At 33.8% G+C, this 24,021-nt stretch overlaps 3 long non-coding RNA genes across 4 annotated transcripts; 1 reads left to right on the top strand and 2 right to left on the bottom strand.

Moving 5' to 3' along the window:
- Positions 1-6,064: 6,064 nt before the first annotated feature.
- Positions 6,065-7,786, top strand: LOC120344775 (uncharacterized). 2 transcript variants are annotated; one of them, XR_005569783.2, is made up of 4 exons: positions 6,065-6,196; positions 6,549-6,677; positions 6,971-7,016; positions 7,566-7,786. It is a non-coding gene; the product is annotated as an uncharacterized LOC120344775 (long non-coding RNA). The 2 variants fall into 2 exon arrangements; XR_013475425.1 differs by lacking the exon at positions 6,065-6,196 and adding an exon at positions 6,269-6,288.
- Positions 7,787-10,104: 2,318 nt separating this feature from the next.
- LOC120344966 (uncharacterized) lies at positions 10,105-11,125 on the bottom strand. Its single transcript, XR_005569800.2, has 3 exons — positions 10,995-11,125; positions 10,601-10,637; positions 10,105-10,372 (listed from the first exon to the last, which is right to left on the bottom strand). It is a non-coding gene; the product is annotated as an uncharacterized LOC120344966 (long non-coding RNA).
- Positions 11,126-19,299: 8,174 nt separating this feature from the next.
- LOC120344779 (uncharacterized) lies at positions 19,300-22,320 on the bottom strand. The gene is made up of 5 exons (XR_005569787.2): positions 22,195-22,320; positions 21,634-21,757; positions 21,341-21,394; positions 19,672-19,717; positions 19,300-19,564 (listed from the first exon to the last, which is right to left on the bottom strand). It is a non-coding gene; the product is annotated as an uncharacterized LOC120344779 (long non-coding RNA).
- Positions 22,321-24,021: the final 1,701 nt, after the last annotated feature.

Below are 24,021 nucleotides of genomic sequence, written 5' to 3'. Positions count from 1 at the left end.
TTTCTCACTTTTAGATAAGCTATTTTCAACGAATAATCTTAAAAAAAATTGTGTTGTTATCAGTCTGGCAATCGATATTGATTGGAAAACGGAAAGTACAAATTATAATTTCCTCTGTGATTGCGGTAAGGTTAGTTTCATTTTTTTATGCATATAAGTATATGCGTACTTTCAAGAAGCGGATGTGAATAGTTTAGGTTTGATTAATTGCAATACTGTTATATAGTCAAAGAAAAGAAAATTCATCAACTTTTGGAAGAAGTGTCAAAATTACGAATTCTAAGATCACATGTTTTACTTTATATTTATTGTACGTTCTGTTTTTGTTCGGTTTTATAGCATTTGCGAAACCGAAAAAATACTGAGCAGTAATTCAGGTTGTATTCTCATATTTTTCCTTTGCATTCGATAATATTTTCGTTTTAAAGCAGTCTTGTTGATCACGTTTTTAACTGACATTCAGATTTGTTTTGTTTTCTCCACCTGTCAAATTCAAATCAACGTTTAGCCGAAATTAAGTGTGGGATGAACACGAATATAGAAAACTCAAAATTAAGCCATTTATGGCTCATGCACGAAATGACATAACATATTTAAATTAGGTCCTAGTTGTGAGTCTTATTGTATCTTGCCCAACCGCACTAAATTCATAGATGATTTTATGTTGAATTTTTAACATTCATGTACATTCCATACTTAATTTCGCCTGCAATTTGATTTGACATTGACAGATGGAAGAAACAAAACGAAAACAAAATTTCATACGAAAGCGTGATCCGATAGCATGTTTTTATTTCGAAAGAAATTAGTATGCGATAAGAAAAATTTGAAATTATAACTGGAAATACTGTTCAATTTCCTACCCTTCAACAGCTTTATGTGATTGACTACTTCAAAATGCGAGGAGATTTTACTACATTAAATAAGTTATCTAAACCTTCAAACTATATATAATGCTGGAATATAGGATTATTTCTATCATTCGCCTAGATTTTCGGAACTTGCCGCCTGCATTTCTACGAATACCAGAAACTTTAGGTGAGATATCAACATTGTATTTGTTATCCAGAATAAAATATATTACGATAAAAGTCTTGTCTTTACTAGACCAAAATTTGTAAAATGTTCGAAATGTTTTTTCAAGACCAATGCTAAAACCTTTTATTGGCAAAATACCTAAACAGACTGAGCATGCTGTTACTCAGAATTTTGAAAAACAGAAAGTTTGCTCTTATCTATACTGATAAATCTGATGTATATAACAATAGTTTCCAATAATTTTCAACTTGAAAATACTGCGTAATTGAGTAATGAATAGAATGAATTGGAGAGTGAAACTTCGAAATATTGAATGGATGGAGCCGTTGCTAGATATGTTACTGAGACGGATTTATTACAATTAGGGGTGACAAACTGTCAGTACTAATGATTTCTTCATTCTGTATTTTTTTCTTGAAATAACTTTTTTTTTTCAGAAAAAGTCAATTTTTACAATTGATAAAAGTTCAACAGTGAAAAACACAACTTTCTTTTTTCATATGATTGGACTTCTGTTCATTATGTGTAAATTCTTTATGCAAGTCAATGCGATTGATCTACCTGGTGCACCAGGCGGTACGTATTGGACTTGTGAAATTTTTGTTTTTTTAAATATATTTGAAAATATTTTATATTTCTTAATTTACATAATTGTGTTCATTTTATTACCAACTTCAACAATATCAACTTCAGAATTTATAGCATTGCACTTTTTGTATTTTGTTTAATTATTATATATAACATATACACATACGCTTATGATGTGGAACGAACGTTGATCCAGAAAAATTTCAAAACTTTTTATTTTATTTTAGACAATCAACGACCAAGCTCCGAGAATTTTGGAGAAAAGCAAGTAAATTGAAGTTTTATGAAAAATAAAAAATAATTAAAAAAAAACGATTGTCTTGAATCTGTTTCCGATAACTTGTTGTATAAGCTGCTCAGGCTGCTGTTACTCAAAGTCAAGATATTTTCAAACATATACTGAACCCATTGTCTCAACACTCCCATTAGGCTTTCATACTCGAACCTCATCGAATAACTCTCTACCCCAGGGTTGGGCAAATAACGACCCGCGTGCCTGATCCGACCACCGAAATGTTCCATACGTCCCATTTGAGCCGGCTGAAATTACGACTATGGTTTTCAAGGATATAAATTTCCGTTTAAAATATCAATGGATTAACCAGTCGTTGGCAAAATTAAATCCCCGTAAGCTGCTTGGACATGGGTTATTGATTTTTGCTAGTTTGTTGTTTATTTCGAAATACCGGGTTTGCACAGCAGCAACAGCAAGAATGTTGGATTTCGTGGACTTATATGATTTGCCCAAAACAGGTACCTCTCACAATTGACGCTTTACACCAAAGTTAGAAAATGTTTCAACGACCAGGGTTCTGTTTTTCAGGTCAATTTGTGCTATTAAACGTGTCGATTTTTAGCAAAAACCTTTTTCATCATGATAGAAGTGAATTTTGGAATTCTAAACAAATTAGGCCACGGCTTTCCAACTACAATTTTAAAACGTTGCTTTTCGTAGAGATTATTGGCTTCAACTCTTACGTCGTTGATAGCAATAAATATTTCTTTGTATCCAATATCAGAAGCTTGATTGATTGCATGCAACATTAGTTTATAACCAATCCCACGGCGTCTTGATTCGAAACGTACATTTCCGAAAAGGGAAAAATTAGAATTCACTTTGTGTAGTGAAGTTAATTTAATAACAAAATCGCTGAAATACTTGCTCAAAGTGCAATTAGAAAGTCAGGAAAATTAATGCCAAGTCGCACAAGTACAACATAAATTTTGTATGCTTGGGATATTTGACTTAGTTTCACTATACTTACACTCTTTCGCATTTTATTATTTGTAACATAGTAGACCATGTTTTAAAATGTTTTAAAAGTTATGCAATAGCTGATAACCGATAATTGACTATATGGCGCTCCCGAAGTAAGTGCACCAAGCCTGAACCCTAACCTGTTACACATACCATGTTCAGGTTGTGCGCCATTTTGATACAGAAGGAGACTTGCAATCCGGAAAGTATGACAACACCGAATCAGGTAATTGATAAGGTGTTATACATCCAACTATTTTTCAATCTCGTTTCTCTCGCCTTTCAGCAATCCAGAAACCTATATATTTTGTTTCCTCCCCCATTTCCTTTTTTAAATCTTTCGGTATATATTGTCCTAAATATTTCCGAAACGAATATATTCCTAAAAACATTTGAATAAATATTAGCTCGTTTCCTGCTTTTGTTGACTAATTGTCAGTTTCTAGTGTTTTTGGATTTAGGTATCAAATTGGTTGCAACAATCAAAACTTGGACCATAAAATCTAAGCTAAAACTGGCTAATGGCCATTTTCAAATAGCAAGCAGTTGAATATTTCAAATAAACATGGAGGTAAAACGTAAAACGGTTTGAAAACGCTAATGCGAAAAGCATTCTCAAAATAGGCATCAAAACGTTTGCAACCGTACTTGCACAGTGCAGTTGTGCAGCTGCGTTTCATATCATTATCATCGAGAGCATTTTGTCTTAGAGTCATATCTTTTAGCAAACGGCTTTTGAATATTTCAAGTTTACATTTGAAGAGAACACGGAAAAATATCAATGTTAATTATAAAAGAAAAACATATTATAGTATAATCACATATGTCAGTCCTTGACTCAGCTATCAGTATCAATATAGCAGTTTCAAGAGACCAAACTACAACAAAAATCAATAAACAATTTTTATCAATCATCCAAAAAGTGAGAAATGCGACAATAAATACCCATCGCTGAAATGGTAAAAGCCATTTGCATATGCATGTTTTTGTTTAATCAGTCATTGTTTAATACAGAGTAATTTTCACCAAAACTTCCAAAATTGTGGTATAATGAATTTGTTAAGTATTTAATTTTAAGATATTGGGTACAAACTGAAGAAGGACATTTACAAAGCTATTTTGGCTCAAGAATTCCCAAGATTTATTGTGTTTGTGTATAAGTATTCTAGTAAGTTGATCTTGCGAACCCAACTCATCGCACTCATTTAAACAATAACTCATTAAAGAAATTTTATTTTGTGCTTTTGTGGGAATTAAAAATCAAAATTCTTCATAGTGCATTTAGAGCCATCAAATACATTTATTTTGGATTTTTCACCAACCTGTAGCTTCCAACTGTTGAATAGCGAAGACCTAATGGCTGTAAAACCACGTTCAAACAAAGAATCAGCAATAAGTTTGTATACGAACTGTCTGTCCTTCGTTGCTGATGCACGAATACGAAAATCTCCCATGGTGTTTGTAATAGGGGTTTTGTTAAATACGGGACAATAAACAAGTTACTGTATAAGATGTTATATTTTCTATTTCATAGTTTTGGATATATTGAAAACTGACGCGGAAATTAACTAAATGTGTTTCAGTTTTTACAAATAATCATAACAACCTAGTTAAAATCATGAAGCAGCGAGAGTTATCATAAATCCACCCGCAAGCAACAAGATTACGAGACGAGGCAGGCATGCGCGCGATATTGCTCGGATCGTAAATCGTATTTTATAATGAAGATCTCTCATATAACTTTCTGCTCTTAAAAGTCTGAGATTTGCTAGCCCCTTGCTTAATTCTAACCGCGATTGTAGACTTAGACAAGCTAATTATGCTTAAAATATTCCATCCTTATATTAAAAAAACTTTTATCATTCTACTCTGCTTAAATTTTTACGTCAATGAATATATCGTAAACCCTAAAATTAGAAAACATCAATTAAAGCAATTATACTGATAACAACAAAAGTATTTTCAATGTTGTTCGTTAAAAATTGCTTATTCAAAAGTGAAAAAAATGCGAATGTGCGATTGTTGTAGTGTCAAAAGATGAATGGGATAGTTCACATTAAATTATGGGAGAAGACAGTGCATTAAAGTACAGATAGTAAAATTTCCAACAAAAAGACAAATGTTAGTTATTAACAAGGGATATGATTAAATTTTAAATTTAACTCCCATCAATTCCCTTTCTATGTTGCAAAAGAAAAGATTCGAAAAGGCGACTTCTTCTAAATCCAAATTATGGAATTGTTTCTTACTGTATGAATTGTATACTGTATTGTTTTCTGCATGCAGATCAAATCGTACAAAGTATCACAAAGTCTGATTTGAGCTGTAAAATGGAAGATAAAAAATTTAAAGGCTATACTGTTCATCATGGCGCGAATAATGCGCCAGAGATATAATAGTGCCTTTAGTTATGTTCTATAAATGGATGTCAAAAACAATTTGGTTTCTAAGTTACGGTTTTGTCTGATCACTAGATTGTATTTCTTGCCTCGACTTTTCACAGACATACCATCCAGCAATAGAATAAGGTTGTAGCCTGTATTAATAAATCAATTTCAGTCAGTGTCATTTATCGACTGCAGTGAGAGTTAACTTAACCAGAAAATTAGGCCATCGCGTTACGAAGGGCCAAGCGGTAGTGAATTGCACAACTCAGACGCTTCTGAACAAATCCATTGTGATGTTAATTGAAATTTTCTGACATTATATGATATCAGATTTAATCATGCCCGAATATAACACCGCTTCACCGAGGAATGGCTACTTGTACATAGCACATACAGCTGCTGTGTATACTGAAAACAACATGCATCCAAGCATATAACAATATGCGATTCTAAAAAAATTGGTGTATTATAGGGAAAATATAGAATAAAAAGTGTTGATTTTTTTTTAAATAATGCCCTTTTACTTCATGACGGTATACTTTACCTTGAGTGTGCGATAAATCTTTCGAAATCACTGATCCGTGTTCGCGTTGATTAATACTGTATTCAATTCGGCATTAATATTCGATTGCCCACAAGTCTCGTTATAGGAAACAATCCTGCGAAGAGAATTATGCAAAGAACGTCCGAATGCAATTGCTTCATTCCATTTCCATAACACATTAATTTTTTCGGAATAAATCTTCCTGCAGCCGTTAAAGGCTTCCTGCAGAAAAAAAAATTGATAACTACATGTCGAGTGCTTTTATAAGGCTGGAAAACTGAAAAGAGTTGTAGTGCATATATCGCTAAGTTTGGAAGTTTTAATGAGGAAGTGTATCGTCGTTTGATTCAAAGTCTTAAAGTGTTGGGGCAGTTGATTCAGGTCAAGCTTGAAATCCGCAAGGGGTGGATTTTTGATAAATTTTTGAATTAGAACTCGGTGAACTTAGGCCAACATAACACATTTTACCTTTGGTAAAAATTCTAAACTTTTAGTAAAATTACACAACGTCGCCAGTGAAATAGTGGACTGAAAGTTTTACGAAATATTCTTTTGTGTGAAATATATCACCGCTTGCGTTGTTTTCGTAACTTATTTCAAATACTTTGTTTCTATTTTGTGCAATTTTGCAAAATAAGAGCCTGTATTTCATGCAATCCAATAGAGCACTTAATAATAAATTGACGAAATCCCTACAATCAGAATTGACAGAGAAATTTTTTTTTTTTTTCAGAAAAAGACAACTTTAAAATAGACAAATATCCAACAATGAAAAATACAAATTTCTTTCAATTCATGATTAGGCTTCTGTTTGTTATTTTTCTCTCCTTCCTGCAAGTCAATGCAAGACTTCCACCAGGCTGTAAGTAATGCATATTACTAAACTTTGTGGAATGCTAATTTCTTTTTATTAAAATTTATTTAAATGATTAGGAATTTGTGTGTTTCAACTGCATAATTTACACAATTGCGTCCTATGCTTTACCAACGTTTACAAGCAATTTCAACTTCACAAGGTAAAGCGTTGTTTCTTGCAATTTGGATGTTTTTATATTTATTATACTGACAACATTGAGTACTGAAAAGGTTTGTTTAAAATATGCGACAACACGAACACTGATTCTTTCAAAATTAATTCATTATCTTTTCTTTTAGTTGTCGATAGAGATGTTTTGCTCAGCTCTGACAATTTTGACGAAGAGTAAGTATTCAAGAAATTGTTTCATTTATTACATTTAAGTATTTTCAAAGTACATTTGCGATTTCTTTTAATTTATTTTTTCCATTTCAAAAGGAGTCATTGATCGAAGTATTGAATACTATTGATAAACCGACCCAAAAATTGTTCGGCCTGGCACTGCCCGCCCATCAGGGGCGAACCCAGAAGAGATCCTCCTTTCCCCGATAGGAATGTGAAAATGACTCTCATGACACTTGAACCCACGTTTTCTGGACCCGCTAGCTGTTATGGTTTAACTTGTAAATTTTAAAACCCCCTACCCATTTGAAAATTTGTGGCTAAGCTCCTTCCGCCAATAATAGTACATTCAAGATGAGTTGATGAGCATAAACTTTAGACCCGAGAAGGGAAATCAAGAACGCCAATGTAATTTGGATCTCCAAGTCATCTATTCGTCTAGAATTTAAAATGAGAATCGAATTAGAAGCGTATTCATAAAAAAAATTATGTTGAAATTTTATCTATTACAATAAATATGCCACAACTAATATACTTATTTTTTAAATTCAGGTAAACCTCGAATAACTTTGCTTGTCTTCGTTCATCATTTTGTGCCATTTAACTAATAATTCAGTGATGTGTTTTATAATTGTTGTTATCGTGTATAATTGAAAAAAGACTTTGGGCCAGTCTTTGTGTACGTTTTATAAAACAATTTACTATGATAAATATGAATGTTTGTTGTTTTCTTAATACTAATTGGCAATGATATTTGGACCTCGTGAAAGTGACCAGGACTTTTTTAATTCAATGAATATACTGCAAACATCTGATTAAGGAAACATCAAGTAGAACATATATTTTAGAGTCAAAAATTAAAACTTGAAAATTTATCAGGGGATAATTATGAGGCATTCATGTAAGTCGTACCGATGGGAACGTTTACTATATGAATTTTAACGTGGGATACTTTTAACTACACTAAAGCCGCCTTTTGTTGTATTTAGTTGAATTAATTAATTTAAACCTATTCTGACAAACGTAGTTAATAATCTGGAGAAAAAACAATAATTTGATAAAGACTTGGACAAAACCATATTCTTAGAAATTTAATGTAAAAATGCTTTTGACGAAACTCATTGTTGATAATTTCGTAACATTTAATTAATCATTCATGGTTCTCATCCAAAAAGCAGTAAATTTTGGTTTCCTGATGTCAATATAGTATAAATTGATCTCCTGATATTTAGAACTCGTGGAACGCGAAATAGTTTTGAAAGTGCTTGCTGACAAGGAACAAACAGACACTAGTTGAAGTAAACATTAATACGTTCAGCTGGTAATTCAGCTGTCAGCTATCTAGTTATATGTATTTTGTACCACAAACTTGGCCATAGATTGTTTGGCGCTTTTGTTTGTTGAACGGAGAATATACTCAAGCATAATAAAATCTATGCAATGTTGAGAATCAATGTTTAAGAGGATATATATACTATAAAAAAAAGTTCTGTTAGAAAATACTATAATGTTATTTTTCTTCCTATCAGAATACAAAATTCCCTGACGTTATTTTGTGTCCAATGTTTCTGATTTATTCGATATTTTTTTGTTGTTTCTAGTAGGGGATGAATCGAGAAATTCAATACCACTAACCATTACCATACGGCGTTGAATTTTTCCGGCTAAAGTCACAGTGTAGCCGATGACGCTAGCGATCGAAAATATAATTGATAACTCCACCACAGCTTTTGAGCTTCCGAAGGCTCAGAAGAGTAAACAGGGTTGCAGTAAAGGGGTCGAAGAGGTGATAGTTTTAAAGCTTTTGTCATCTTTCTTTATCAGGTGGTTGAGTGTCTCATAGCAACTATTGACGCTTTGGTAATCGCCTGCAAATTTTCGCTTGTTTAATTTTTTTTTTGACAGTTAGCACTCGTGCATAAACACTCAACCCTCTGGGCCATATATATACAATAAATATCTGCATTAAAAAGAAGCTTTCTGTTTCTTTCATTTTTATAATTCCACAAGTCTAAAAAATGAGGCAATTAAAAAAAAATCGTATGTGCAAATATGCATTCGCAAACATATACTTCAGAGTGTACAACGATACAGCAAAATATTTCACGAGTTCAGGAAACTTTGCGAGGGGAATACCACTCTGAAAGAATGATCGAATGATTTAGACCGCAGTAAATTCATCTTGCTCCAGTGAGTGTCATTCTATGTTATATAGTAGGTGATTTAAATTTACAACATCTTGTTTTCCAAAGATCATTATTTGAGGGAGCAAATTGGAATGCATAGTAGCATCTAGTTCTCGTATCCCCAAAAACATTCAAATGACCCCTTAAATTGATGCACCTCCGAAAGAGAACCGCTGAATTAACCCAAGTTGACAGAAATGAAAAGATCAATTGTGTTGCTATGGGGTAAAGGCTGCAAAAGCATTGTTGCCAGTCGCTGTTAGGGACGGATATATTATCATTTTTTATCAATGAAATATTGAACTTTTATATTTTTGGTGTACTTGTACTTGTTCGTCTATTGTTACCTAAGAATAGAGACACGACTTTCTGCAATAGCTACAGTTTACCCGTTTACAGTTAGCTACTGTTTATCTGGTGAACCTAGTTTAGCGAACATAGGTAATTTATTTAGCATTTCGAGGAAAAATCAGGCAGAAATGAGAAAGAAGAATTAACCTTTTACTCTTATTCCTTATGCAACAGGTTTACCCACTATAAGAGACATAAATTACACATTAACAATCCAGTTTTTTTTATTTTTAAGCAGCATTTTGTTCTCGTGTAAGTGCGCCATGGTAATTTGGCGCCGCAAAAGTTTGGGAACCGCTGCCATAGTTCATGATATTTCAGATGATGGCAAATGTGCCCATCGCACCTCATTTATATGTTCTCGCAGTGATATTTTTATTTTCTATTTATAATAAGGTGAAACAAATGTGTACATCAAATACAGTTCTTATCTTGTATATACTTCTGAATAGCTGTCACGCTCAAATAGATTAATTTCCTGAATTTGCGTTATATTCCTTGTCGGAAAAAGCTGGATTGTTCCACGTGGTCGTATTCTACCAAATACCATAAAATTAGTATTGAAAATAGCGTTTTCCGTTATCATACATATTTTTTGTTACATGACAAGAAAACTAACATTTTTTGAATGACGTGTGATAACAATCGATATTACACAAACAATAACATACTGCTAACATTCGTAGATTGCGTGTGAATATGCAGGATGATATATATGAAGAAAGCCATAATAACATAGAAATGGCATTACATAAAGAAAAGTTGTCTTTGACTTTTATAGGCCTTCTAGAACATGAGAATATATTCTAATTTGAATCCAATCTGAAATGAAAAAAAGGGTTGATTAATATAAATGAGATATATTCGCTTCAGTATTTTATGAGAACTGATTACATGACTTATTATAAGGCATGAAGACGTCCGAAGAAAATCAAAGTTGAAAAGATCTAAAAAAAAATGCTATGTAACTGCTTACAAATATTTTAATTTTTAGGAGTAATCAAACGTTGAAAATAATAAAAATATAATATAAACTTATTATGAACTTACTCTCCATCAAAATTGTATCCGTTAGCTTCATCGAGAACTAAATAAAAACAGAAGTTTGTGGTGAATATTTAACAGAATCTGTATCTATTTTATTTACTAATTAATGGATAAAATTATTTCAAAGCTGAGTTATTAGATCAATAGATCATAAATCACGAGAACGTGAAATCAGTCCAACAAATTGAAAACAGGAAAATTGGATACGCTGCGGTATTTTTCATGATGTTGATTATTTTGTAAAAATGTCAGATATTGAAAATAAATAATAAAATTTGCAAACTATGTTTTAATTTGCAGGAATTCAGAAAAAATATTTAAGGCGTACACACTGGAGATATATTAATATTAGAATAAAAATATATTTTTAACAAATAATTCATCATTATATACGTACGGCCGTTTGAATGAGGTCCTCTAGGTTCCGCATTGACTTGCACGAAGAAGAAAGCTGTAATGATCATCAGTGCAATCACAAAATAAAAGAAATTTGTATTTGCCATTGTTGAACAAATAATTCACTTCACTGTAGAATGCCGCATTGTAAATATTAATATTGTAATATAATATTTTGAATGACGTGTGAAAAATAAAAAATCTTTCTATAAATATTTTCCTAAAATCACTGAGTGAGTGAGCGAAGTGAGTGAGTGAGAACAACTGGTACTCCCGTAGTATGTGAACCAAGATGGCGGACACGTGAACGTAGTATGTGTACCAGGTTAGGGTTAGGCCATAATTTCAGGTACTAATACTACGTGAGTCATTCAGCTAATCTCCAAACTCCTAACTCGGAAAATTAGAATAAAATGATGGCCTAATCCAAACCTGGTACACATACTAAGTTCCAGTGTCCGCCATCTTGGTGCACATACTACGGGAGCGTCGAAAAACCGGCATATAAGGTCGCGCAAGTTTATATAATATTGAAAGGTTAGAAATCTTTAGAAACATCAGAATATGTTCCTCTTAACCGAGTATTTTCGGAAGTGAAAATTAATTTTTTTCATGATTTTTGAGCCACTGTCTAGTTGTGCGTTTGATTGTCAGGTATGTAATATTCATAAACACAATTTTTTTTGATGAACCTTGAAACAGTTGGCAATCTTATCCTTGTGAACAAGACGAAAAATGGGTGAGTAAAACTGTATTAACTTGTTGGAAATATAGGACTTGGCTAATTTGGAAAACGCAAGTAAATTTTTGTGCGCAGGCCAAATAGGGAATACACTTCTTGATACCATCAAAGACATTATTCAATTTGCAGCCATATCCATGCTGTTGTTGCAATGTGAATACCGAACTTGCGCTTATTGTATTTGGTGTAAATCACGAGTTCAAGATTTGCCACATATTTCCCTGCAACTAATGGAATTATCAACTTGCCTCTAATATATATTGACGCACAAAAATTCAAGCTAGTTACTGTTCTACCTCATATTTTCTTACGAATGATCAAATTGGCAGATGTTGCAAAAGATACCAGTGACCTAACTTACATTAAATTTTGCGTCGCGTTTAATGTCAATATATACAAAGCACACACACACAGAATTGCAATAAATGCCATAAGAAAAATCGAAATTATCCAATCTCAATGTCTACGCATCGCTGCCGGTGGCATGATGAGTAGCCTTTTATATAAGGCTAAACTGCTAACATTTGTTGACCATCCTTGCCACGAAGCCATCGAACACTCATGGCATGAGATATATCCCAACTCTCCAACATTTCGTACATTTGGTATAATTGCAAGGACTTTCGATATTGACAAATTGGATATTAGTATTATTAAACCCGAAGAAATTCTCCATGGTATTTTGACAAAATTAATATTGACGATGCATTATCGAATATAATTTTTTCTTGGTATACGCCCGACCGAACAAAGGCTATAAGTTTAGATTATATGAATGAATCTTATCAATCACACGTGCATGTCTATACGGATGGATCAAAGATTGATGACAAATGCGATGCTGCGGTTTATGTTCCATATAATAATTCTCGTATAGGTTTTAGGCTAGACAAAGACTGTTCCTCGTTTGATTGCGAAGTTTTTGCAATATATAGTGCCCTTACATGATCAAAAAATAACTATAAAGGAAATATACTTATCATAACGGATTGTATGTCTGCCATACACGCTATAAATAATGACTTGGATCAAATTAGTAATATATCTTCAAATATTCAGACTTGTCTTTTTGAGTTACAGGATCAATAGTCCGGCAGAATCGGGCCTTAACATTGTTTTGGGACATAAAGTTTTTTTTATTGCTTAGATATAATGTATATGACATATATAATGATACCCAGGTGGGTGTGGAGTATATAATGTTGAGCAATTTTCTTTAAGTGGATTTAAGTATTCGGTCCATGATGACGCACATCCTGAATCCTAACCTGGTAAACATACAATGTTCAGGTTGAGCGCCATCTTGGCACGAATACTTCAGGAGCGCCTTTTTGTTAAAAACAATAATTTCATAACTACATGGTTTAGTTTTGCATACATAGTAACATTGAATTTCCTTACAATGTTAGAAATTCAATTTTAGTAGAATAAATGGTAGTTTATTTCACTAATACAAGCCAAGATCCATCGACACCATCTAGCCACTTTCTATTGCGCTCTTCAAACTACATTTGCGTTGCCGCGCGCATTTCGTTTTCCTAGTTTAAGCTTAGGGACTTGGGAAATATTTTATTAGTTGAATTGGATTGGAATATTTGACCTCGTCTTTCACTCTGAACAAGGCCATGTAAAACCATCCACTGGTATCTAAAGATGTGTAACGTGTTTTCTTTTGGAAGAACCGCAACCTTTCAGTGCTGCATTGACTTTGGCAAAATTAATATATCCTTGTGAAGATAGAAGGTATGCGTATGCGAAACCGAGATGTGCACCTGTTATGCCAACATAGTTGCGTCAAACGTTTTGAATACTAGTACATCACAAACATTTTCCTGCGTGCTTCAGTTGTACGTAGTAACGCGCACATTTTTGCGCACATGCATCAAATTCCACTTGATTATTGAGCTATAGGTTTTTGACGAGCTTTTGTGTATGATTTCATTCCATAGAATTTGTATGCTGTTCTAAAGAATACTAGTTTCAGCTTTTTCACTCATTCAAACCGCGTGTTGAAAGTAAGTTTTGTAATATTGCGTGTTGGTTTCCAACATCCGTAAATCGGAGATGCCAGTAAATCTTTAATACAAAAAGATCAGTACCATCTGCAATAAAAACAGCAGTACCCACTCAAATGACAGCTGGGGATGGATACTCTTAGTATCTGCTCCTTCGCGTGCCTCTTACAGTCTTACCAGTTGACATGAGTGCCAATTGGTATCTAAGCTCAGCCAGAGACAAAAAGTTTCGGACTGCAGTTGGCGTGACGAAATGTATTTAAATATACATTCTACAATAAGATTATTTGATTGCATACTACTGAGAGTTCCGCCTTATATGTCTTTTCCCATTGCACTATTCCTTTACTGATATTCGATAATATGACGCTCATCCGACATAGTTCTTAAAGTGTGTAGATGGGTATAATCTTTTCCACGCTGTTCAGATGGGAATGCGCGAATATATATAAGAATTGCTAATATTGGTTTGTAATGCGATGAAATCCCATCTTGGCATTTCTGCCTCTCGCAATTGCGTATACTTATCGGGGAAGTTCTGTGGCGCGGTTATCAAATGAAAAAAACAATCATGGGAGTATTTTTTCTACTTCTCTACTACTATCAAACCTTGACATTTTGTGAAAACTTTTTTCCATGCAACCTTTTTTAAAACATCCCCAACAACCACAATTAATTCTGTTATTAAACTTCCCAAACAAACACATAAAATCGTCAACAGATGCATATCACCAAGTAGATATTGCTGAATTGATCTTTATTTTACATTTTTTCATGTAATTCGTTTTGGTAAACCTGTTATCTATCGTAAATACAGCACATTTGACAATGTTGTAGTGTGACTATTTTGGCCTCACATTTTTGATATTTGTAGTTAGAGCTCTTGGGGCTCTGTCAAACAAAGTTACATACAAAATATTGGTTGTAAATTGCAAAACATGATCATGTTGTTGGAATAAATTGGCATTTTACCACCCGTATATCATTCATTGTTGAGAATATTAATAAAATCATAAAATTTAAAAATCCGTTTTCGTGAAATTTTTGTTGTAGCTGAATTCCAGGGACAGCATGACAACATGCAAGAGAAGCACGGTTGCCTCTTTTAGTTTATGACAGGGTTTCTTAGAAGGGGACCCCGTCCTCCTTGGAGGCCGCTGATCGGTTATCTGGGAGCACGAACAAACAGATGGAAATGCGAATATATAATAACAATGTATTTTTATAGAAGAGAAGAAGCAAAAGTGTTGAGAGTCTTTGGTAGTTTGAAAAGCATTGGCATGGAACATAAGAATGAACTACATTCTTTCCCAGGGATATACTACAAAATGAAGCAATTTTCTCATTCTTGTTCTCGTGATATCATTATCTTTCACTCCGTCGTCGTGATCATCCCGCTGCATGACAATTCTCGCTAACAAATAATTGACTGTTCTCTACCGGGTGTATATCCTCTTGAACCACTGGCGACTGCATTAGCAGGCTTGTATTGTTAATTGCAACAAAAAACGGGTATTTTGAAATAGTACTCTTTATTTTACGCGTATGTTTCGACAGTATTTCCATAGCTGGGCTCAACAAATACCTAAAAGTTATTGATTTTATTTCTTAGTAAATTTGGTGCTTGCGTAGTTTGTGCACCAAGATTGCGCACAACCTGAACATAGTATTGTTACAGGTTATGGTTCAGGTTGTGCGTCATCATGATGCACAGGTTTGACAAAAAACACTAATACAAATATCGAGCCGTAAAAAAAGTGCTCAAGGCTGCAAACTCCACACCCATGTAGAAATGATGGGCAATGACCCCAATATGAATAATCACAAATATAAAAAACTTTATGTCTGAAATCAAACTTGGGCCAAAAAGGTCCCCTTATCTGCCGGACTACAAGGATGCAAAATCACACTACTATGGGCTCTAGGACATGTTGGCATTCCGGGTAACGAAGTCGCCGACAAAATAGCAAAGGTATCAGCGGCGAAAGTTGATGTGGACAAAAGATTATCCCAATCACAAAACGAAGTCAAATCACAAATTCAAACAATTCTGCGCTAATAAATGGGATCAACATTATATACACAGTGACCAAGAGCTTCATTACAAGACAATTTTTCCCTCAGTTGAGGACAGCATCAAGAATTCCACTTGATCACCACGATGATGAACAAAATTTTATTTCGACTGCAGACGGTATACGTTGCCGTTTGAATAAGCACCTCCATAAAATAGGATGCCATAATAATGGACTTTGCGCTTTCTGTAATGTTCCAGAGACAGTAGAACATTTTCTAATGAACTGTCGTGCATATAGAAATGAAAGACGCATACTAAAGATGAAATGCCGCGATTATGGCATTGATTTTCAACTCAAAGCTATCTTACGCGACCCTAGCATTTTCTCTGCTCTTGTTGATTTTGTGAAATCTACCAAGAGAGTATTATAGGCATATACAAAGTTTGATTTAAATTGTCTGGCGCAAAAGACTTAAATTGTTTAAAGCGCCATATACTTTCATACCACACACACACACAAAGCCACTCGGGCAAAGGCTAAAACAATACGTTTAGGTTCCACCAAACTTGAAGTTCGAAAATCTAAGTGGAAGTATAATTCCATTCATGCGAATTTTCAACATTTAATTCTAACTTATATAAATCGTGAGACGTGAGACAAAAAAATTATGTAGGCTACAAAACACGAAAATCGTAATAAGTAATATAATCTGAAAGCCTGAAATTGTTTTATTTAACGCTATCTACGCGTGAAATTATACATAATATGTTGCATCAGTGCAAGGCAATTCTTTCATGATTTCTGCGCAATAGTAGTATCTCCGAGGCAACGACTAAAATCTATCCACGATTAAGCTAGTTATATAGTCCAAATGTTACATATTCAACAATCGACCCTAATCATTGGCTCACGTGTTTATTAGGTAAGTTTCAATATAATTCATAAGTTCATAAATTATGTCACAAAGCACGACGTTCCTCGAATAAAACTTTTGGAAAACGGCGTCATTTGCCGTGAAATGCCAAATGACTTTTTGCAACATACGTATACTTATGATTATTATACATTAAATCAAAATAAATCTAATTGAAAAGGTAAATTGGTAAGTCAATGAGTATCCATACACCGTCACACTATGAACGACGGGATGAGCCTTTTTTCTAATTTTTGTTTGTGACAGATGTTACAAGGATGTTATTACTATTTCGGGTGTATATCATTGTCTGAGACAAAGTTACAACAATATGCAATTTCCGTATCTCAAGTTCGGAGCATGGTCTAACTAAAAGCTGTTTTGAAGGAACAAATTGAAAACGGCCTGAAAGTGCAACCTACAAATTCGTTGATCAATACATAAATAACAAGTTAATATGAAGAATTGGTGTTCTCTTTGAACCATATAGAAACGTCTACGATAGCTCTTAAGTGCGTCATGATCAACATTGTTATCTTAGAGCAATATCGTTGCTATTGGTATGATTTTTTCGTTATCGTGCCTATAGTTGGGTATATACATGGATATATGATCCCAATCACCATTCGAATAGCTTCCTTTGTGGAAGGCATATTGAGCTGTAATTTGACAGCAGGTATATCAAATAGCTTCAGTTGTGATAGGTCGGTTACAAATTAGTTCTCATTTATCTTTTTTTTTGTGTGACCTCAACATAGCATTTACCACGACATTATTTGTACTCACGATTTTGCAATATTTAGACCGGAAATTCCACACACTATTTGCAACAATCACGACCTATTGTTCTTTTTTAAACCGAGTTCGAAACCGAAATAAACTTACATTAAGAAGAACAACATCAGTGCAATTACTGTCAGCTTGAATCACTTTTTAATAACATTTTGTCGAATATAAAATTAAGTTACAACCCCATCTATAGAAGTTAAAAAGCAAAGCCTCACGAATACGACTCTTGTCTAGCATTGCTCTTAGAATGAATTACAGTTTGCATAATTTGGTACAGCGCAATCAAAAAAACGTTTTGTTCATTCCCACTAGATTTAAGGGCAGATACGTCATGTCGCCATAACAACCAGAGCTGTTATCCATTAAGGACTTGATCGGAGTTAGCGGTGTTTGTTGTTTTGTTTATGCTCTCTTGAGGTCGCTTATAGGAATGTGTAAGTTAAAGCCACGGATTGGTTCAAATGAAGTAGGTTTGACTATTAATATCAGGCTCCGAACGCCACTGTTTACGTGACCCTGATTATCATGCTATTCTCTATCCTTTGTCTGACTACGGATTAAGGTGTGGCGTGTTCTCAGTCTGTATTTTCAATCTGTGCATTTCTGCTGAATAATAAAGCTTTTAAATCGCGTCATCATATTATCGAGCCTACTGTGTAACTTCGCAGCACACGGAATATTCGGCGGGTTTACAGTCTTGGCGAGCATACACGTTCACTGCAGATGTGATTCAGCCTGAGTAGCTCTATGCGTCTGTTGGAAATTACGCTCAAATATTCCAATGCATCAAACGTTTTTTAAAATTGTTTTATAAAGTGTCGGCAATGAATGCAGTAGATTAAATCGTGTAATCGTGCAAAATTGCACACTACCCTTTAACCTGTAAACGTGACTTTTTATGAATAATTATCTAAATCTGTTGTTTCTAACGAGTTGCCAACGTTTTTTTCAAAACACTCATTTATTCAAATTATCTCATTTTATTTACTAACGAGAATAACCACCGTTCGTATAACCTGACTAGGTCACAAAGTGATCCATCCTTTGTTGCCAACATTTTTTTCAAAACACTCATTCATTGAACTAATCTTATTATATTTACTAACGAGAATAACCACCTGTTGATAATAAATGGAGCACAACCGGTGTTAGAGTTGTGCTTCGTTTATTATCAACATGAATTTACCTGGAGGCAATCATGCATTTGAGAATACCTACCGTACGTATTACCTGACTAGGCCACAAAGTGATCCATCATTTGTTCCCAACATTTTTCCGAAACACTAATTCATTCGAAGAATCTAATTTTATTTACTGACGACAGTTACCACCATTCGTATTACCTGACTAGGTCACAAAGTGATCCATCATGTTTTTTTTTCGATCAATAAACAATTAAAAATGTACTGACATTTAGGAGACGAAAAATATAAATGACAAATCTAGCAATTACAAACTACTTATATTGCCTGAATGGTAGAGACTGCTTGGCGATTGAAAGCTAATCAAAAATATGTGAAACTCTCTTGGAAACAATTGAGAACAATTGCCGTCGGTAATTACTATGCATGCTAATTGGTGTTTTGTCGCATGACTTTTATAAATCGTCCTGATACAAGTCCTACATTATTGACGATTAAAATCACACAATACCAACCAAGGATTATTAGACTTGCAAAATAGATGCATACATAGACTAAATATTTACGACCCACACCCTACTTTTGAGTAAAAATATAAATTTGTCACTCATTCATTGAAAAAGGTTTGCCATCCCAGCGACCTAACTGCATAATCTACGAAAGCAACTGCTTTATACACGCAATAATAAATCGTAGCATTATTTAAATTAATTTATTGCTTTGATTACAAATGTATTGTAGTAATATTTTCCGCATGCTCAGGATGATTTGTATGCGCTGATGTCGTGTGTAAAGCATTTGGATAGGCATTCTTCAACTCATTGCCATATTATAAATCCTTAAAATATCTTGTGTTCTATGTATATATTGAATCCGTCTATATGTTATATTTAAAACCGGCACTGGAACTAAGTCTTTTCATAAGATAATATTTCTTGATCATTGAAGTTTTCTGTAATAAAATTTATAATTGAATTCAATCATCCAGAGGCTTCTCGCTGTGATGCCACCATTAGATTTTGTTTCACGTATTGTTACTGAACGTTATATAGAATTTACCTATGCACAGATTCTGGGCTCCCACCTCCAGGGTGCAGTACTCTCTCTGAGAAAAAGACATTTTGATAAACACAAGCAAGATTAACATAGCATATAGATTTATAAATTATACCATTAGGATGTCAATATAACTTCGTTTACTTTAAAGAATAGTGTCTGTCGGTGTAAATGTTCACGGGTGCAAATGTACTCGAATGCAAAGTTAATGAAACTAACGTTACGTCCAAATCCAATTGTGGTGCAATAATAAGCCATTGAATAAACTGTAGCATATCACCAAATACCAAGATAAGCGAACAATAATATAAACGAGAATATCGGTCGGAGACCGAAGACTTATCGATCGAAACTGCGGTTTCTATTCATGATTCTATAGGTACACCCGTGTCCCATCACTAATTAATTAATAACTCGCTAAATATACAACAAAATTTATCCAAAATTCATAGGTTCTGGTCCGAGATATGATGAATGCACATGCAAAATTTGGAGCAGATTAAACATCGCCTTCGTGAGATATAGCGTTCATCTAACAAACAAACAGACAAATATCTCTCAACATACTTACCGATCTTAAGATCGATAAGTAATTATTGGCCGTTACGCTTCCGATACATAGATCACTCAAATACTCGAATTTTGCTCGCATCATTAGCAGCAACTTTATTGTTTGATGACGCAATGCTCTTTTCAAGATATTTTTTCGAAGTTGGATTATACACATTACGAAGTAGACAGACAAATTTGACGTGAACATGGGCAAATGGGGGAACGTGGGCAAATCTAGTTCGACTAAAATATACATAAATAATGTAAAAGCACAAGTAATTTATGTACAATGTTTTACTTGGACCATTGTGAACTTTATATCGGATGCATATATTTCTCCTACTCGATCCTGGAAGACAACACAAATGTAAAAACGCGAAGCATTCCAGACAAAATAAATAAAAAAGTTCATGTTCAATATTGAGAAATTGTTCATATTGCAATGAACAAAATGAAAAAAAAAAATGTCTCAAAAGAGGAGTAATTTCTAACTGTTTTCAAATTTAGAATCTTTCTAGGACGTAACTACTAATATGTCTTACTTAAATGACGAAATACCGTATATAATATCCATTGAAAAACCAAGTTATATACATTCAAATTAACGGCTACAGAAATGTGAAAAAAGAATAAATGCAAATAAAAGCCGAATAAAAATTATTGTCTTTTAAAAATCATGCGAAGTCATTAATCATGTTTTAACCGTGTTTTCTTGCATGAATTTCGTTCATTAAGTGCCAAAATTGCCTCAATACTCACGATTTGTGTTCGATTACTTTGTGTATATGACTTTAAGATGGATATTCCACAAGTTTACCAGTCGACATAACACAAATTTTCATATTGACTAGTTTATAATATATATTTATGAATAATCCGTAAATTAATTCCAATGAACTAGGATTTTCTATAAAATAACATTTCTCGATCATTGACGTTGCCTGCATGTTCTGAGAGAAAATTAGTAAAATAAATCAGATGCATACCAAGTTGTTAATGCATCAGGGTTTATTGCAGGTATTTTCCCGGCGCAATTTATCTGCATATCTGCAACCTGATTTGGGATAGATTCATACAGTTTTCGAAAATTGCTATTGAGTCATATATATTCATAATTTACCTCGGAATGTCTGCGCAGATTCTGGACTGACACCTTCAGAACTAAAACGACCAACTGAAAAAGTTTGATAAACGCAAGAAAGATTAGAATAGTTCAATATTTCATAATCTTTCTTATTTTTGTAGTTCACTCCTACTTGTAAAATATCTTGTCATCTGTGTACGATGACTTCAGATTTGTATTTTATTCAAAATTTACGAAACTTGAAACGAAAAATTGAAGCAGGATTTCCTAAATCTTTACAACGTTATGTTATAATACGTAATGGAGTATGCAATAAAGGCAAAACTTACAAACTCCGGAGATAAACGATGCAGTTATTAAAACCATAAAGACGATCATAGAGATCCTGCACAGAATTGATGGAATGATGCTCATTTTTTAAATTTTTCCAGAAACTACGAAGAAATTGGAAACCTAAAATGGACATATTAGAGTTCAATGAAACAAATGTAAACTATTTCAACAAATTTTTGAAAAATATTTCTGCACGTGTATCTAGCTGAATCATTCGTTTTTTTTCTAAAATCAGAATATGTTCATGCCTTATTCTTCGATTTTCATGGGATAACCAATGTTTAAATTAATGATTTCATAAAAAATGAAAAAATTATGTCTGCAGGCCTCAAGATTGCCGGAGTGCATCGGGATATTTTAATCATGATCTAAAATATTTTAGTGTTCGGAACCACTGAAACAAGCTATTGAATTCCTTATTTTTCTATCACATTAATCGGCGTTAAACCGTTTTCCCCCATCAAAGTTATTTCCAAGCGCCAAGTCTTTCTGCCAAGTCACTTAGATTGGGTAACTGTCCGTACTCTGAGTCTTTGAACCAAAAAAATCAAATTTACCTTGCAGTGACTTTTCTTATCTGTTGGGTTGCAAACTGACGCCTTTAGACTTCAGAACTTCTTCCAGGTTGCCTGTTTGGAAATGGAATGTTTCACTCCAACAATCCAGTCTAATATAGTCAATCTGTTTCCGGATAAAACAATCCAATTGAAAAAATGGTTCATTTCTTTGGCATTTTACCGCTCAGGAATGCTTGCAAAAGAGAAACATTAATTATTTAATTTATATTCAATGGTTATAAATAAACTTCAAAACCAGATTATAAATAAACTTCAAAACCAGATTATCAAGTTTTCGGCCACCATTTTACTCCTCACACAGTGTCTTTTTTTTTCACAGCAACTCTAAGAGCACCTCCATGGATTAGATCACACGAAGACATACCGGTATATCCTTGAGCAATTTAATTTATTTGAAAGGGATGGAGATATTCACCAGCCAATGAATATGAATGAAGCATTTACTTCATTTTATTCACCAATCATCGGTACTGATAAAATTCATCAGTTTGCAATATATTTATATATCAGAACATTATAGGAGTGGCTTTTAGCAGACTTGACGTAAAATTATGTGGAAATCTATACATATGATATGAGTCGAAACTCCACTGAACATTTCATGATAAAGCCATTGACTTGACAAAGCAAATGATTAGGGAATGGAAATTTATCTCTAGTGCAACATCAAACATAGAGGGGATTTCCCAAGCACCGAATTTTGCCCTTTTCTAATTCTATCGTATTTCATCCTACAATAATTTAATTTACTCCGCCTTCAAAGCGCATTTTTTCATTTTGTTCACTGCATAAAAAGCAAATCTGCCATATTAAGCATGATCTTATTTTTGTTTCGTCTGGAATGCTTCACGTTTTTGCAATTGGGTTGTCTTCCGAGATCACGTAGAAAACTATCTTTCCGATTGTCTAGACTCAAGAACGATTGTCTCAAGAATGGCTGGCTGCAGCGTGCTAATTGCTACATTTGCAACACAGATTTTAGTACGCATTTAAAATTTGAACGTACATTTGCAACAACGTGGAATTTTAGACATTTTAACGCATAGAAGTTGCACCCATGTCGTCGCATCCACTCGCAAATACTAATAAAATAAAATAAAACGATAACAAATTTTAAGTCTAAGGTTACGGTTGCAAGGTTTTTACAGTCATGATCATATTCCTCTTTGTTGTTGTCGGTCATTTTTTTTCAACGAAGTATCGCGAAGGTAGTCATCATAAATCGTACATCAAGCTTATGTTGATGTCTGGTGTTTGGTTGGCCCTCTGACAATTACATCGTGTACTACTGTAACATCTGTATTTCACCCCGTCCAAAAGTTTGCGTAAACTGAGTTAATGGATGGAAATTCAAGTTAATCACGTATGTGTTTGCAATGCGTTCGCATGCATTCCACTGTTATACCATTAAGATGCCCGTCACTCGGCAACCAATACCAATGAAACGTTGTTTACTTTAAAAAATTGTGTCTATGGGTGTAAATGTTAACGGGTACAAATGTACGCAGGTGCAAATATACAGTTTAAAACAAAAAACCTCCGCATTTTAAACTTATATTAGATGAATTATTTTTGTCCCACCCTTGTGCAAACATCTATGCCTGAAAAGGTTTATGGGCGCAATTGTACGTGGTTGCAAATAGCTGTAGCTGTAAATGTTCATGGGTGCGAATGTAGGCGCCTGCAAAGGTCCATGGGGCAAATGTACATCAATGTAGCGCTCAAAAACAGCTAACGTCACTTTAAAATTATCTGTGGTGCAATTAAAGAAGCATTGAGCGCCAGCTAGCAAGATAAGCAAACAAT

This window comes from Styela clava, chromosome 5 (assembly GCF_964204865.1).
Source record: "Styela clava chromosome 5, kaStyClav1.hap1.2, whole genome shotgun sequence".
In the NCBI taxonomy this organism is placed as follows: Eukaryota; Metazoa; Chordata; class Ascidiacea; order Stolidobranchia; family Styelidae; genus Styela; species Styela clava.
The sequence above is the reverse complement of the archived record's forward strand: the minus strand, read 5'-3'. Positions and strand labels throughout refer to the sequence as shown.